The 16583-nt window shown below is 48.8% G+C and overlaps 1 protein-coding gene and 1 long non-coding RNA gene across 2 annotated transcripts in view; both read right to left on the minus strand.

The window, feature by feature from the left end:
* Positions 1 to 16583, minus strand: part of hs6st3b (heparan sulfate 6-O-sulfotransferase 3b) — a 96578-nt gene that overhangs the window by 55613 nt on the left and 24382 nt on the right. The gene's annotated exons all lie outside the window — the stretch shown is intronic.
* Positions 5055 to 7908, minus strand: LOC125710265 (uncharacterized). Its single transcript, XR_007382947.1, has 3 exons — positions 7843 to 7908; positions 5353 to 5506; positions 5055 to 5091 (listed from the first exon to the last, which is right to left on the minus strand). It is a non-coding gene; the product is annotated as an uncharacterized LOC125710265 (long non-coding RNA).

Genomic DNA, 16583 nt, shown 5'->3' on the forward strand with positions numbered 1-16583 from the left:
GCTATGTGCTGTCTTTGTACTGATGCCTCTTCAAAGACATTAAAATGGTATCAAAAACAGAATTCATCACCCAAGAGAAGTTGCAAAAATGTATCATTATTTGTAGTTACAGAGTGCCAGAAAGCATGTCCGCGGACTTGTTACTCTGATGCAGTACGATAATGCATTGTTTTCTGGTGGCTAAAACGCTTCATTAAACACGCTTTGACTTTTATAAAGCCACTGGCTCAGATCTGCACAGAAAGCACTCGATCTTAAAAAACGGGGAACACATTAAGCCCGATCCAGTCATCTCACTGCTCATTTTAGGGCTGAATGTAAGGTGCTACATCTCACAATAAATGCATGTCTTATATAGATCAGCTCATCAAAATGAGCTTTTGTTCTAACACAGATCTTTCCTGTAATGAATACAGATTATACTGCAAAACATTAAATTTACAGTTTTGTTTTAATTTAAAACTGAAAGTGAAACAACGACCTCTTTGCTGTTAACAGAGATCAGTGGGATGATAGTCTTTGCAAACACCAATTTATTCCAACCTGACAGTCTTGGAACTAGTCACTCATTTAGTTTGGCACAGAATTGATGTTTCTACCTCGATAAAAAGCTGATCCACATTTTTCTGCTTCACTTTTGTCATGTTTTTCTGGTCAGTCTGTAATGCTGCTTGTGGAAATACCACATAACACAAAGAAGCCCATGTATCTCTCTGCCTGCCCGGCATTTACCAGCCTACAGGGTATTTCATACAAACCAAGCTAAGAGCGGCATGGTGGTGCTGCGGTCAGCACTGGGACCAGGGTTTGAGTCCTTGCTCCATGTGTGTGGAGTTTGCCTGTTCTCCCGGTATCGTCGTGGGGTTTCCTCCGGGTACTCCAGTTCCCTCCCCCCACAGTCCAAAAACATACTGAGGTTGATTGGGGTTGCCAAATTGCCCATAGGTGTCCATGTGTGACTGAATGGTGTGTGAGTGTGTCCCGCGATAGGTCAGCACCCCATCCTGGGTTTTTTCCTGCCTTGTGCCCGTAGCCTCTGGGATAGGCTCTGGACCCCCCCGACCCTAAATAGGACGAGCAGTTTCAAAAGATAGATGGATGGATGGATGGATGGATGGATGGATGGATGGAAGAAGTCTATGCAAATAAAATAGACAGGACTAGACTGTAAAGGCTGAGCTAGATGTCCCCAGCAGGGAGGGGTGGATGATCTATCCACCGTCTGATTGGTGGCAGTGAAGGGATTACTGCAGCTGACTCAGCCAAAGCTGTAAGGCGGAGGAATTCACGTGTGGAGGAGTTGGAGGAGCACGGAGATGCAGGGGAAGTTGTGAACTGGATGCCATGTGACACCTGATGGAGCTGTTACACCAAAAGGCACAAATTGAGGCATCTGACAATTCAGTTCACCGTGAACTTCAGCCTCACCAAGGCAGACGTGCCGCTAATCACGGCTCACTGGAAAACCCACAGGTTAATCCCATTACCCTCTGGTGTAACACCAGCCTGCTGGCTCACTGGAAAACCCACAGGTTAATCCCATTACCCTCTGGTGTAACTCCAGCCTGCCGGCTCACTGGAACACCCACAGGTTAATCCCATTACCCTCTGGTGTAACACCAGCCTGCCGGCTCACTGGAACACCCACAGGTTAATCCCATTACCCTCTGGTGTAACACCAGCCTGCCGGCTCACTGGCACACCCACAGGTTAATCCCATTACCCTCTGGTGTAACACCAGCCTGCCGGCTCACTGGAAAACCCACAGGTTAATCCCATTACCCTCTGGTGTAACACCAGCCTGCCGGCTCACTGGAAAACCCACAGGTTAATCCCATTACCCTCTGGTGTAACACCAGCCTGCCGGCTCACTGGAACACCCACAGGTTAATCCCATTACCCTCTGGTGTAACACCAGCCTGCCGGCTCACTGGAACACCCACAGGTTAATCCCATTACCCTCTGGTGTAACACCAGCCTGCCGGCTCACTGGAAAACCCACAGGTTAATCCCATTACCCTCTGGTGTAACACCAGCCTGCCGGCTCACTGGAAAACCCACAGGTTAATCCCATTACCCTCTGGTGTAACACCAGCCTGCCGGCTCACTGGAAAACCCACAGGTTAATCCCATTACCCTCTGGTGTAACACCAGCCTGCCGGCTCACTGGAAAACCCACAGGTTAATCCCATTACCCTCTGGTGTAACACCAGCCTGCCGGCTCACTGGAACACCCACAGGTTAATCCCATTACCCTCTGGTGTAACACCAGCCTGCCGGCTCACTGGAAAACCCACAGGTTAATCCCATTACCCTCTGGTGTAACACCAGCCTGCCTACTTACAGTCAAGATTTTAACCAAGATGCAGAGTCTCATCACTCCCCACAAGTTGCAGCTTGAACATATTTTTTGTAATTGTGACCCTTTGCCAGACCAACCCCAAACACCCCCCCCCAAACCCCTTTGACACCAGACCTCTTGTATATACATATATACGCACACAGCATCCATTTTCCGTAACCACTTACCCGCAGTGAGGTCACGGAGGGTCTGGAATATCCCAGAAAGCACAGGGATGTGAGGTAGCGACACGCTTTATGGGATGCCAGTTCAACACAGAGCATGCACTGACACACGTAGCTGCATGGCACACACTCACACACAGTCACAGGGAATGCGCTGACACAACTGCATGGCACACACTCACACACAGTCACAGGGAATGTGCTGACACAGCTGCATGGCACACCCTCGCACTCACACACAGTCACAGGGAATGCGCTGACACAGCTGCATGGCACACACTCACACACAGTCACAGGGAATGCGCTGACACAGCTGCATGGCACACACTCACACTCACACACAGTCACAGGGAATGCGCTGACACAGCTGCATGGCACACACTCACACTCACACACAGTCACAGGGAATGCGTTGACACAACTGCATGGCACACACTCACACAATCACAGGGAATGCGTTGACACAACTGCATGGCACACACTCACACAGTCACAGGGAATGCGCTGACACACACAACTGCATGGCACACTCAGACGCACTCACTAACTCACTCACTAACACACACACCATCACACATCATGAGCGACTAAAACATAACTTTACTGACAAAGACAAATTTAGACAAGCTGCATCTCTTAGAACCAGAGAAGGCAACCAGATAACTTAGTGGACAACCATGGAGAGAACAATTTCCGGAATATTCTGAATGAAATATTGAAGATCTCTGCTAAATCCAACACATTTCTAAAATTCCAACCACAAATTAAGAGTGCCTTATTCGTCACTCTGACTCCAGGTCACATCGGTGCACATAAAACTCACGAAAACATTCGACAGAATGGGACGTGTGGATAAATGAACTAAACGGCGGACAGAACAGTGATAACTAAGGCTTTGCCAATCGTGGATATAGTTAAACACCACCATGCCCCGTGATACACTTTACCGCAAAATGAACATGAGGGTATATCTTTCCCCCGTTGGTTCGGTAGCTGTGAATTTGGAGTCAGCCTTTGATGTTGTCATATTGCCTCTGTATGGAAGATTCCGGATTTCGCATGAAAAGAAGGTTTAACTCCTAAGCACGTTATTTCAGGGGATTTGAGGGCTGTGCCTGAATTAATATTTTTATTCTCTTTATTTCACAAACCGGATTACTCTGCTGGCTTCACTCGGCCTTGCCAAATATCACTTTAGGTTTTCTGCTCCCGCATATCATTCTCCTGGTCCCTGGCGCTGACCCCTGCAGGGACTGAACTGTATGACGCTTTTCAGTGGACATTTCTCTAAGTTCCTGTCGTTTTATGTCAGAACTGAATATGTGACAAGAGCTCATTTGCACCAACAGTAGAACGGAACCACAAAAAAAAATTAAATAAATTATGGAGGACAATCATTTTCAATCACAATGCAAACTTCAATATAAAGATTGGTGGAATATTTTTTTTGTACATACAGTAATTACCCTGGGACCTGTAGGCTGCGTTGATTCTATTGAAATCTCTGTTACATCACGCATTGCAATAACTGCCGTATGATGCAAAATACCATAAAGCTCATGCAGCTGCTCCCGACCTGGAGAGGGGAACCGAAGCGTCAGTTCTCAGGGAACCGAAGTGTCAGTTCTCAGGGAACCGAAGTGTCAGTTCTCAGCCTTCTGCTTACATGCCTAACAGGCAAAAATAAATCAGGAAATTAATGCAATGGAGTTTTCAGACTGATTGTATGACTCCGGCCAGGAGAATGGACAGAACCAGGTGGCAAGGTGTTAGGCAGGGAACAGGACCTGTATGTGAAACAACAGTGACCTTTTCTTGGGGGGCAGGATGGGGAAGGAGCTCAACAGACAGCATACAATAAAAACATTTAAAAATGGACTTAAAGGAAACAAAACGGATGAGGTGGGGTTTGCGGCTTCTTGCAGGTTAACCTTTAATACCCAAATCGGGGAATGAGGAGCAGTAACTGGGATTAACCAGAACACCTCTGGTCACCTGACACTCCCTTCCAAGGCTGCTGCATGGCCAGCAGAGTATTTTTAAAATTCTGGACATAACTTGTAGACCTTTTGGTGGCTTCTTCTGCCAGGGCACACAGCCGGCAGGGGGCTGGGGCCGCCTGCTCTGGCCCCTTCCCGGCTGCTAATTCGGGGACGGAGGCGGGAGCCAGCGCTGTGCACAGCGGATGCCGTCTGCTGACTGCTGGACAGGGGGAGATGGCGGTGTCTATCCAAGTGGCGGATTCCAGCTTCGCCCACCGCTGTCGAGCTTCCGAGCGTCCTGCTTTCCTCGGTGAAGGACACCGTGATCTATGGCGCCTGGGTCGCAGACACAGGTCGTGCCAAGTCGCCCTCAAGCGGACTACACTTGGATGAAGGGGCCACACCCCAATGAAGGGTTTTGGGACTGCATCCCGGTTGCAGGGTGTTGGGATCACACCCCAAGGCAGGGTGTTGGGGCAGCACCCTGATGCAGGGTGTTGGATCTCACCCCGATGCAGGGTGTTGGATCACAACCCATGGGCGAAAGCCATTGTTGGGATCTCAACTACAGAACAAAACACCGCTGTAACAACAAAGAGAATCCATTCGTCTAGCGAGAGCTACACAACTTACATCTCACACAGAAAGCAATTCGGACTAAGCCATCTCCTCCAAAGGTACCTCAGCCAGGCTCATTCTGAAAGTGAACCTGCAGACTAATTCTTCCCAGCAGGGCACTGCCTTGCTGTCTCCTTCCACTCATCTATTAAAACCAGACCTTCTCTCCTGGTTGAAGACTGCTCACCTGGGGGGCTGAGCCCTGTCCCATTATGTCACTCATTACCTTAACGAGCGAGAATGACAATGAAGGTCATGGCATTCGCATTGACGGGAAAAGCCGAGGTCTTCGCCGCTCTTTTAGGTCTCTGGGGTACCTGCTTCCCTTTATTCGGTGTGACTTTGCCTGCGGGTCATGGTTGCAGTCACAGCAAAAGACACTGAAATTACACAAATTTTCAGCCAGCAGGACACCTGCGCACAAACGGTCAAGCTGAAAACTGGGAGAAAGGCAGCAAAAGGGCCCAAGAATCATATTAACGTTTGGTCAGGCTCCCACCTGCCATCTTACAAAGGTCTTTACCTTAAATTACTACAAAACCGATCATATCCCAGTGCGAAAGCTAACCACAGCAGAAAAGGTACATTCTGAAAATTAATGGACACCAAAGAATCTGCTAAGCAAACACTGAACTTGTCTTTCTGAGGAAACACAATGGAGCTGATTAGCTGATTGCTACTGAGTCATCAATCACAATAAGTCTTGCTGAAATTGGCAGCATTCATATTACTGAGTAAACCCAGGAGCTGAGATTAAACCCAGGAGCTGAGTGTAACCCAGGCATAAATTGTACATTTGCGTAGTCATCTGTCAACAAACAAACGCTGCCTCTGTTGGCTGTGCATTGCCGCCCCCAAGTAAGGTGCGGCGTGTATTGCAGTCCCCAGGACGGCGCGGCGTGTATTACAGTCCCCAGGAAGGCGCGGCGTGTATTACAGCCCCCAGGAAGGCGCGGCGTGTATTACAGCCCCCAGGACGGCGCGGCGTGTATTACAGCCCCCAGGACGGCGCGGAGTGTATTACAGTCCCCAGGAAGGCGCGGCGTGTATTACAGCCCCCAGGACGGCGCGGAGTGTATTACAGTCCCCAGGAAGGCGCGGCGTGTATTACAGCCCCCAGGAAGGCGCGGCGTGTATTACAGCCCCCAGGAAGGTGCGGCGTGTATTACAGCCCCCAGGACGGCGCGGCGTGTATTACAGCCCCCAGGACGGCGCGGCGTGTATTACAGCCCCCAGGAAGGCGCGCCGTGTATTACAGCCCCCAGGACGGCGCGGCGTGTATTACAGCCCCCGGACGGCACGGCGTGTATTACAGCCCCCAGGAAGGCGCGGCGTGTATTACAGTCCCCAGGAAGGCGCGGCGTGTATTACAGCCCCCAGGAAGGCGCGGCGTGTATTACAGCCCCCAGGACGGCGCAGCGTGTATTACAGCCCCCAGGACGGCGCGGCGTGTATTACAGTCCCCAGGAAGGCGCGCCGTGTATTACAGCCCCCAGGACGGCGCGGCGTGTATTACAGCCTCCAGGAAGGCGCGGCGTGTATTACAGCCCCCGGGGCAGCGCGGCGTGTATTACAGCCCCCAGGGCGGCGCGGCGTGTATTACAGCCCCCAGGAAGGCGCGGCGTGTATTACAGCCCCCAGGAAGGCGCGCCGTGTATTACCGCCCCCAGGAAGGCGCGCCGTGTATTACCGCCCCCAGGAAGGCGCGCCGTGTATTACCGCCCCCAGGACGGCGTGGAGTGTATTACAGTCCCCAGGAAGGCGCGGCGTGTATTACAGCCCCCAGGACGGCGCGGCGTGTATTACAGCCCCCAGGAAGGCGCGCCGTGTATTACAGCCCCCAGGAAGGCGCGCCGTGTATTACAGCCCCCAGGAAGGCGCGGCGTGTATTACAGCCCCCAGGAAGCCGCGGCGTGTATTACAGCCCCCAGGAAGCCGCGGCGTGTATTACAGCCCCCAGGAAGGCGCGCCGTGTATTACAGCCCCCAGGAAGGCGCGCCGTGTATTACAGTCCCCAGGAAGGCGCGGCGTGTATTACAGCCCCCAGGAAGGCGCGGCGTGTATTACAGCCCCCAGGAAGGCGTGGTATGCATTACAGCCCCAGGAAGGCGCAGAGCCGGCAGCATCCTGCCTCATCTCCTGTGACTGGGAGATAATCTGGTCTCTATTTTGGGGAACCTGGCTGATACTTGCTGGGCCACAGAGCTAAAGAAAGAGGCCACAGCTCAACAGAATCCCCCCCCCCCCCCCATCCCGCCTACTCTCTCTCTCACACACCATGAAGAAACAGACCCACACCACAAACAGAAGGAAAGCCCTTCAACATCATCACTCTGCTATACTCAGAAGCGAGGAAAAGTGTCCTGTTTCACAGTTGAAATGGACGGCACAAACACACATCATTAGTGAGGTCGGCAGGTTGTGTAATGGTTAAAAACACAGGCTCCAGTCCCAAAGACTGCTGATCCAAGGAGTGTCCCTAACTGCCTTTTCTGGAGGACAGAACAGGAAAAATGGCTTTGCCATGTGCTGCTGACTATTTTCAGAGCTGTACAAAAAAAGTTACTTCAGCAGAAAGCATCCAAAACACAAATGCGCTTGGTAGCTCTCACTGTTGGTGGAACCAAAGGATAAGACTGAGCACTTCTCAGCAATGCAGAAAAATCCTGTGTGGAGGAAACATAGGCGAACGTATGAAACGCCATACAAACCCAACTGGATTCATTGTAGGGCTGCTGCGATTATTCGAGGTAGTCGATGGCGTCAAACAAAAACGTGTCGGACGTTAATCTGGAAGACTTATTGCCGCACCACCGACGTCTTTTACTCTTTTATGTGATTTACTAAAACAATTGCATCTGGCGCGCTCCGCTAATGCAATTAATCTCATTAACATTTTAGGCATACTACTAATCTGGTTATCGAATTGTGGGCGAAAATAATGTTCATATAGTTACGAATAGCCAGCGTCCATTATCTAAAGTCCTGCAATACATACAGTTTTTTGTTGTTAAAATAAAATTAACTTAAACAGTTGATTTTCTGGAGAAAAAAAATTAATCGACCAATCGGTAAAACAGTCGATAGATTCATTATTAGAAAAATAGTCGTCAGCGATACCCCGCCTATCGCGGAAGTTTCCTTCCAGACTTATCAACGAGAGGTGAAAATCCGCGATATAGAAAGACCATATAAATAAACGTTTTTCTTTTATAGTTTAAGCCTTAAAATACCCCTCCCACATGCTTTAAATATATGTAAACTTATTAAAACATACTTTGTATACACATATGATATGTGGATGTTGGGCTAAGGATATGAGTCACGTAATAGTAATAATAATAATAATAATATGTAATGTATATGTATATATATATATATAATATACACACATCTCTCTCTCCCTCTCTCTCTCTCTCTGTATACATAATAGAATATGTAGAAATGGTCAAGGTCTTCCTCTGGCGCTTAGGCTCACTACTACCAGAAGGCTTAGAAGATGCAGGACGCTTGGGAGCGATCGTAGGGCTTAGAACAAAACGAAAAGTTCACAAAAAGTTTGCTCACAACAATCGGACCACAAGCAAGGTATGAAATATGCAGAGAACCGTGATGCGTCAGGGGAAAATCCGCAATATACTGTAGCAGGGATGCGATAGCTGAACTGCGATATAGCAGGGGATCACTGTACACATTTTCCAAGCTCAGACTACTATAAAGAACAGCGGAACGCTCATGCACATAAAACAAGGAATTACGGTCTTAAATTATGCTTGAAAATAAGAGGAGTAAATGCACAATGCTGACACCGCTTTCTGGAAACCTACAAGCAGTTCTGCATTCTGAAACTTCAATAAGAAAGCTGCTTATCTGTCAGAAACCCATGTCACACAGCCCTTTGCTGAGGTTGTTCATTCAAAAGGAGCCATTTCCTGCTTCACAAAGCAATGTATTTAGTTACGAATCATTCATTTGTGTAGTTATTCAAGGTAATCGGGCAGCAGATCCTCGGAAGGCCGTGTAAGTAAACATCTGCACTGTTTCCATCCCAGAATCTTGCAAATTTTCAACAAAAACGGTAGGAACCAACCCCCCCATCCGTACTGGGGGAGGGCACAAGATATATATCATGATAAGGAGCCCAGAACTGCCCTATCTCAGAAAATAAAGAGCACAGGAGCTGAAGTGGAAGCCTGCGAATGCCGGTCGCCGTGCGAGTGTGAGTGTGTATAGTCACCACTCGCTATATCCGTCCCCCATCTCTCTCTGGGGGCCTCATTAGACCACAGAGCAACAGGCCAGCGATGCCAAGAGGAATGGGCTGTTTCAGGCCCGGAACCAACTGGCCCCTGTACCCCTGACCATGCGGGCTCTGCATCTGGCTCAGGCTAATGCTAAGTACGGATAAAGCAAAACAGGACAGCCGACTCTTCGCGAGATGGTGACCTTCTTACAGATCTCACTTCAGAAATCAACTGCTAGACCGTGACATCTGTAATTATTACAAACCTGTACCTAATTAAATAACTAGCAAAATATTACTGCAATGCATTAGGTGTTCTACCTTTGTAAAGACCAAACTCATATTAAGACAATACTTATATCTTTATTCATTCTTGAAGGAAGGGCTAGGGAGCTGAAAGGTACAGGAGAAGCCAGAGAAAGACAGTGGGAATTTTCCGGATGCCCAGTGCTGAGTTGTTGATGCCATTTATCATTCCGGTCGTTCATTTATTCAGATACTTGCCGCACTGCTATACTTCTCACCATGATGCTGCTCTCGCTATTTTAGTCTGTTTTTTTGTTGGGTTATGATCCACAAACCAGCAGTGATCAGCAGTATACAGATATATGGATGCCGGGCAGATATGAAATCAGAACCCTGGCAGATATATCAGGAGGGTCACGTGTCGCTGTTTGCAGTGCGTCCCCCCCCACTCCACCCACCCCTAGCTGGATGGGCCCCTGGTTCTGTGGTCGCGCCGTCCGTCACGGCAGATGGAGCCACAGATGGATGCAGTTATGTTTCCATTATTCCTGCATGTGCCCTCCAGCCATAAGCTCCTCTCTGAGGGTCATCCTTAGCTGATGCTCCTAGAATCAAATCGCCTTCTATATCCATCCCCCCCCCGACCTCTTTAACCATAAACCGTAATCTGTTGGTTTGGGATCGTGTGAGGCCACCCCAAAGATATGCCCCGAAAGTCTGATTAGCCTTGATAGCTTCCTCTGGATTGTCACTAGTGCCACACTGTTTAGGGGGGTACACAGCGAGAAAAGATCACAGTAACAAACAGCCATCCGCTGTACGCCTGCCTCTGCTCCAGAGCTGCGTCGATTTTCTGTCTAGAAGGAGTCCATGATGCACGTGGAATGAAGGTAGAGATATCGTCTACACTAAGTGATACTAATAGCCTTACAAAACGAACCAATTAAATAATTAACTCGCGTAACATATGGCGTCACCGGGAGCTGCTGGTGTAGATCGCAATGCTGCCCCTTTATGCACAGATGGATTCCGTGATATGATTTGGATTAAGTGCCTTACCGGGATGGGGGGGGCTGCAGTTTCCTAGTAATTTGAACCCGCAGCATTCCGGTCACATGACACTATGGAACTTCACCACGGCAGTCCCTGCCGTAATTGGCCGCTTCAAATCCAACCCCCTCCAGGTGTCATGGAAACATCAGCATTTTATGACCGAGATTAAGATAAAGATGATAAATCTTTAACACCTACAATTAATTAGGATTTTTAAAAAAGCCAAAAAGGCGAGTGTTCCGCAGCTACCGGGGTATTAGCACAGCAGTCGCTCTGCTTTTCTCCATCTCTGGTAATTGTTCCTTGGCCCCAGAGCCTGTCATTTTCAGCTTCATGAACTCATGCTTCCAGCTTATTCACACGTCAACATTTTAGTTGCTTAACTGTCAAATCTAAACTGAAGAGATACGCGATTCTCCCTGTCCGGTGTTTTACTGTAGGGATTCATGGTACGGGGCTTTTGTGCTAGATGGGACCGCATCGAGCTGCTCCCCGCTCCCCCAGCCCGGAAACCCCTGACAGAGCCATGACCCGAACTCGGCCGCCATCCGCAACGAGCCTCGGATCCACTGCATTGCGAGTGGCACTCTGCGAATCGCTGCACCCTTATAAACGCTGCATGACTGCTTGGACTCGCAGGGCTGGTGACACCTACCTTGTGCCAGACTGATGCACTGTCAGAGTGTCACTGAGCGGCTAAAGCCTCTCGCTTTGTTTTCAGATACGTCACCTGTGCGTCACCTTCGCCATATGCATCCTCTTTCCCATCCATCCATCCATCCATTTTCCAAACCGCTTATCCTACTGGGTTGCGGGGGGTCCGGAGCCTATCCCGGAAGCAATGGGCACGAGGCAGGGAACAACCCAGGATGGGGGGCCAGCCCATCGCAGGGCACACTCACACACCATTCACTCTCACATGCACACCTACGGGCAATTTAACAACTCCAATTAGCCTCAGCATGTTTTTGGATTGTGGGGGGAAACCGGAGTACCCGGAGGAAACCCCACGACGACATGGGGAGAACATGCAAACTCCACACACATGTGACCCAGGCGGAGACTCGAACCTGGGTCCCAGAGGTGTGAGGCAACAGTGCTAACCACTGCACCACCATGCCGCCCCCATCCGCATTCCCCAAAAAAATCTAATATCACCGTAAGAAACCCCAATATGTGGTTCGACTGACAGGTCGGGAAAACAAGAGACGTCGTCCTTTTTGAGTGATAACGCTGGAACAGCACTGATAAATGAGACTTTTCTCAAAGCAACTCCGCTCTCATGCTTAATGCTTCTGCTTATTCATGGAAGCGTTGACCTTTCAAAAATGCTAACAAAGGAGTGTCCTGAATTGAAAGGTAAACTTACGGCTGGTACTGCTTTCATCGGGTTTCGACCAGTCGAAAGGTCTCATTAACCCCCATGCATCTGATAAGTAAGTAGACAGAACATGCTGCTTTCAAGCTCAAATATAATATAAAAATGGTTTGATTAATAACAGGCTCAAACTGAAACTTATTTGGGCTGTACTGTCGAGATGAATGCAGGGGAAGACCTTGAAGGAGAGTGCCCTCTCACTGGAGAACGTCCACAGCCGTGCCCCACCCTCTGGTCCTACCACCAGCACTGGCTTCATGGTGCAAAGCCCACTAATGACTGGAAAAAATAACTTCCTATGAATCTTCAACTGACACAAAAAACCAACCCTACCGTATGATGCACCGGTCAAAGGGAAAATCAGCTGCTTTAATATAGGGCTATTTTTGGGGGGAGGGAGGGTAATCAGCCCCAGGAAAAAAAAAATCCATCCAGTGTAATTCTTCCCCGAAATGGGCCTCTCGTCATTAAAACATTAGCAGAGAGATCGATTATTGCGAGCTGCTGCTCCTTTAAATTTTCCGATATCATCTTGTCTGAGTAAAATGCTTCTGATGCTGAGGCTTTGCTGCTTTAATTATAGCCGAAACGAGCTTAATCCCGCTTCAAACGCAGCTGCGGTTTCAGCGTCCTGTGTGGCGAGTCTGCAGGGGTATTTAAACCGATTCTGCCAGGGCTCGGTGCCACGGCGCCGGCTATGAGCTCAGCGGGGGCGCGGGTATAAAAAGGGGCACTGCAAAAAAGCGATGCGGGGCCCAAAAAGGAGGCGAGCGCATTTCCTCCCCCCTGCTTCCCCATTCAGCTGCAGCGATGGCGATGACCGTGACTCATCTGACACAAGGTATGACGGCAAAAAAAAACAATTTAAAGTGCCCAGAAATAAACACACCCAGATGACGTACCTCATACAGCCCGATCCGTAAAATGAACAGATCGACAGCACGAGCGCATGCACGCATTTAAATATCCAGATAAACACGCAGACACGATGGTATCTAGCTGCATTGTGAGAACAAATGTGTATTAGTAAGTATCATGAATAAATATGAAGAAAAATATGTGATCCTGTTTGTTGCAGACGCGAAGGGCCTAATAGATTTAGAGGCTTTAAGAATCACTCGGTTTAAAATCGGCGTAACTCTTGTGGTGCGCTTGAGCGTCACGTTGTTGTATTTGCATCGATTATATCAATACTGCGTCGTAACTGCATTTTCGATTTTCATCCCCAGTGCTGACAGATTAGCAGGGATGTGGATAAACGGAAAGGGACAGGTTGCCGTTGAGGATGATGTCAGGAACGTAGCTGCACACAGCCTTATCTGCATTTGCCGCTGATGAATGACGGCATCAGCACCATGACGCTGCCACCGCAAACAGCTCATTCAAGTGTGACATTTATTCTGTAGTAACAAACACGGGATCTGTTGCTTCCAAACTGTTCATCAACTCATTTTGAGAAATGCGGGGGAGACAGGAGTGAAGTCATTAACTTCTGCTAGTAAATGAAATCCAACACCGTCCTGTTGTCCCATTAACCCAGAAACCTGTTCAATAGCTAATTAAGGCAATTACTCTGAGAATGACACGCCACTTAATCAGGAAAGCCACTAGCAGTGTTGGCTTAGTGTCCATAGGCCGTCTCACTCGTCTGCTTGCAGCAGCCCTCACACTGTGCTGCGCCTTAAAAATAATTTCTCTACTGGTTCTTTTTAATTTATCACTAAAGTGGGACACTGGCACCGAGATGCACTGGTTAGCCTCACACCTCTGGACCCAGGGTCAGACTCTGCCATGGCTCCCTGTGTGTGGAGTTGTTCTTCCCATGTCGTTGTGGGGTTTTCTCTGGGTACTCCAGTCCCCCCCCCCCCCCCACAGTCCAAAGACTTGCTGAGGTCAATTGATGTTACCAAATTGCCTGTAGGTGTCCATGTGTGAGTGACTGGTGTGTGAGTGACTGGTGTGTGAGTGACTGGTGTGTGAGTGACTGGTGTGTGAGTGACTGGTGTGTGAGTGACTGGTGTGTGAGTGACTGGTGTGTGAGTGACTGGTGTGTGAGTGACTGGTGTGTGAGTGACTGGTGTGTGAGTGACTGGTGTGTGAGTGACTGGTGTGTGAGTGACTGGTGTGTGAGTGACTGGTGTGTGAGTGACTGGTGTGTGAGTGACTGGTGTGTGAGTGACTGGTGTGTGAGTGACTGGTGTGTGAGTGACTGGTGTGTGAGTGACTGGTGTGTGAGTGACTGGTGTGTGAGTGACTGGTGTGTGAGTGACTGGTGTGTGAGTGACTGGTGTGTGAGTGACTGGTGTGTGAGTGACTGGTGTGTGAGTGACTGGTGTGTGAGTGACTGGTGTGTGAGTGACTGGTGTGTGAGTGACTGGTGTGTGAGTGACTGGTGTGTGAGTGACTGGTGTGTGAGTGACTGGTGTGTGAGTGACTGGTGTGTGAGTCTGCCCTGTGATGGGTTGGCAACCTGTCCTGGGTTGTTCTCTGCTTTGTACCCATAGGCTCTGGGACCCCCCCACCCCTGAGAACAAGTGGTAATAGAAAATGGTTGGGTGGACTTAACAGGGACAGAAAAGCAGCTCTTAAAGTAAGATCAACTAAATCTAAAGTTATGCATCTATAAATAAATAAATCAGCTCCCAAATGTACATAATTATGAGTCGACAGAGCAAATAAAGACAAATAACATGTAATTTAAGAATTAATTACAAAGTAAATGATTCCTTTTTTAATTAGTGTTTTCTTCAAACATGATATTATGTAAAGTAACTTGAACAGCTATAAATTTCTCTGAATTGCAAAATGTGAAGGAGTGTTTAAGGGTCCGGCAGAAATTGCCCTTCTGGGATGTGATCTAGCAGCACGTTGGTGGGCACCTCCAGTTCCTTAAGGGCCCATATTTCACACGGCTCACAAGGCCCATCAGCACCTGTCTACTTACAGGCTGCAGAGGAAGCCGTCAAGCTCAGCGTTTTTTATTTCCAAGGTGGCTGGACACTGAAGGACTCCTGTCACTGTCCCCGAGGACGGCCAAGTCCTGTCACCAGAGCCCCTCTGGGGGGGGGGGGGGGCGAGGTGTTCAGGCTGTGACATCTGAGCACCGGCAGTATTTATTTTTTCAGTTTAGCCCCAGCATTTGCCCGGCTGATGGTGTAACGCCTTGCCCCCTGGGAGGGCACATGGCCGCCCCGGCCGCCTTCCTGGTGAGGCTGAGAGGCGCTATTTTGAGGACATGGATGAGTTTCTGCTGTCTGCTGTGTGGCGGCCCTCTTACGCTGGGTAAATGTCAGCACGTCCGCCCTGCCGCGCATCATTAACAGCCGTGGGTCGTCTCTTCTGTAATCTTGGTCTCGCTTAGCACTCTGCAGCTCAAGCTGGGGTCGGCCAATGGAACTGGAGGCAAAAAAAGGGGCGGGAACTGCGCTACGCCAATCATGTGGCGAGGAGCCGGCCTGCGCTCAGCGGAGGTGAGACGCCCTTTGTTCCCCGCGGAGATACCGCAGCCGCTAAGCAACAACACAACAAAGCTCACCTCCGCAACACGGCGCTGTTGGGAGTTTTTTTCTTGTATGACTTTGATCTGCTTTCATTTGACGGGAGAGGCAGACATGTTTATAGCTGTGATTGCACATGACACCTAAATTAAAATCAGCAGGATTTCTCCTCCCTCTGATGTCATTTGTCTTCTTTAGGCGAAAGCTGAAGCAATTCATCAAAGCTGCGTATAAACAAGTGCCTGTTTGTGATAGCTTCTAAAAAAATGTTCCGCTTGCTCTGAGCCTCTGGGAGTAACTCGCTACAAACCATCTCCGAGGGATTCTCATGCTATTAGTGGCTGTGCTGAGTTGAAGGGGGGGGGGGGCATGGAAAGGTTTATCACAGTACAAGATTAAAATACATTAAAGTGCCCAAGTCAGGCCTCTCTCTTCCATTATAAACATCTGAGACAATAATTAATTTCATACAGATCGTCTTCGCATACCAAAGCAGGAGAGATCTTCGTGATCAGCAGTCTGGCAGGATCCAGCATTTACTTTTTATTTTGCAAACGCTTTTGTCGAAGGTGACATACAAGAGAGTTAAGAGCACGGGGTCTGCCGGTGACTGGAGAAGTCAAGGTTAATCAAAGGACCTGCTGGTGAAATGATTATGCTGCCGGCTATAGGATTCAAACCTACAACCTCCCACTTTTTGGACTTGGACCAAAAGTTTGTGCTGTAAACTTGACTGGAGGACTGTGGCAGCTATCAGTGACACATTGGGAACTTGACCCTGAGAGGTCAGCACTGTCTTCTTAAGGGAGCATAAACCGCCCCCAAATAATCTATGTCAGTTTATTCTTACAGAATTTGACAAAAAAAAAAGAAAACATGCCATTTTCTGTATCATGTCACATTATTTTGTAAAACGACACATTATGAAGTGCTCTGAAATAAACTGAAATGTGGGCGGAGTATTGAGTTTAATTTCCTCTATTTATATATATAGCACCTTTCCTCACCTGGCTGAACTAAGAACTTAACACAGAATTGAA

This window comes from Brienomyrus brachyistius, chromosome 16, assembly GCF_023856365.1.
Source record: "Brienomyrus brachyistius isolate T26 chromosome 16, BBRACH_0.4, whole genome shotgun sequence".
Classification (NCBI taxonomy): Eukaryota; Metazoa; Chordata; class Actinopteri; order Osteoglossiformes; family Mormyridae; genus Brienomyrus; species Brienomyrus brachyistius.